This window comes from Notamacropus eugenii, chromosome 1 (genome assembly GCF_028372415.1).
Source record: "Notamacropus eugenii isolate mMacEug1 chromosome 1, mMacEug1.pri_v2, whole genome shotgun sequence".
In the NCBI taxonomy this organism is placed as follows: Eukaryota; Metazoa; Chordata; class Mammalia; order Diprotodontia; family Macropodidae; genus Notamacropus; species Notamacropus eugenii.
In genome coordinates this window covers 698,935,557-698,937,105 of record NC_092872.1, presented here as the reverse complement: position 1 = coordinate 698,937,105, position 1,549 = coordinate 698,935,557, and the positions used below count along the sequence as shown (strand labels likewise).

The window sequence follows — 1,549 nt, the reverse complement described above, 5'->3', positions numbered from 1 at the left end:
ATTGGAGATACTAAGAGAAAAAAAGTCATTTTCCTCAAGGAAACAACATGAAACTAACTATGAACAAATATACTATATACAGGATAACTTGAGGATAGTCTCAGAAAGAATACTGTAGCATTAAAAAAAGATCAGAAATGGTTTCTTGCAGAAAATGGGATTTTAGCTAGGATCTGAAGAAAGTCAAGAAATCCAGAAGGTAGAGATGGTGATGAAGAGAATACAGGAATGGGGATAGCCAGTGAAAATGGTGCGTGGGGTACAGCAAGGAAATAATGTCATTGGATTGCAAGAATACATAAGGGGAAGGGAGAGAAGGTCCAAGAAAACCAGAAAGGGAGGAAGAGGTTAGGGTAGGAAGGGCTTTAAAAGTCAAACAGAATACTTTATATTTGATCCTGGAGATAAAGGGGGGTTACTGGAATTTATTCAGTAGGATGTTGATATAGTTAAAACTACCCATTAAGAAGATCAATCTGAGAGGCACACGTGTGTGCCTGTGTGCACGCATGGCCCATGGCAGCTTGGAGCCTCCTCTGGGTTGTTTAAAGTTTGTACCTGCCTAGCCACAGTGCTATCATTCATTAAGAGGTTAATATGCAGGTGGGGTAGAGGATGGAAATTAAGTGGAGATCAAATAACTTTGCCAACCACAGTGGATTACTTGCCAGTTCCTAACAGTCTGAAGTTGAAGACTGGAGCTCCTGGGATGAAGATGCACTCACAAGTATAAAGTTTGAAGGAGAGAATGGAAATGGAACAGCACAACAAAGTACAGTGGAACAGTTGGAACCTGTTTTAAAGACATGGCACCAACTATAAGGAAAACATAGAAAATTATTATTGAGAAGAGAGAATCATTCAATTTTGGCATCCCAGATGGTACTACAGGTTTCTCTCGTACATTAGCAGTTACATAAGATATTGCTTTTATTCACCAATCTCCAGAATTGGGTGATTTGGATACCTGGCAGGAGAATACAAATACGTGGGAAGAAGAAGAAGATGCAGCCTGGCAGGCAGACATAGTCCTGAGACAGCAGAAAATATTCAACAGAGAAAAGAGAGCAGTGGAACAACAAAGGAAGAAAATGGAAAAGAAAGCACAATGACTAATGAAGAAAAAACATGACAAAGTTGGTGTGAAACTGTCATAACAGATGTTTGACATTTCCATTTGAAGGATACTGAGCTCCACAATATGAGCATCATTTCTATGGGTTTAAGAGTATTTTTAGAATACCCACAAGCTGCTTGATTTTGATGTGTTCATCAGGCCTTCCAGGATACCAGGATTTTCCTATCGCTACTTGAACTGCTAATAGATGGAACTTCAACAAAATGAAAAGACTTATAAGACAACATTTTTCTTCAGTATCTTCCAAATATATAAGAAAATTGATTGCTGCAGAGAAATTATTGCAAATGGAATATGCCATTAACACTTCAAGTTTGTATTCCTAGCTTGGAAATAATTTTCCGGTAGGAGAATGGACTCTGCTGTCTATTATGCTTTCATTCAATGTGTGTAAAAAAATGAAATAATTTT

At 38.0% G+C, this 1,549-nt stretch overlaps 1 pseudogene; it reads left to right on the top strand.

Annotated features, from left to right (window-relative positions):
• Positions 1-247: 247 nt before the first annotated feature.
• Positions 248-1,157, top strand: LOC140519946 (receptor-binding cancer antigen expressed on SiSo cells pseudogene; annotated as a pseudogene).
• Positions 1,158-1,549: the final 392 nt, after the last annotated feature.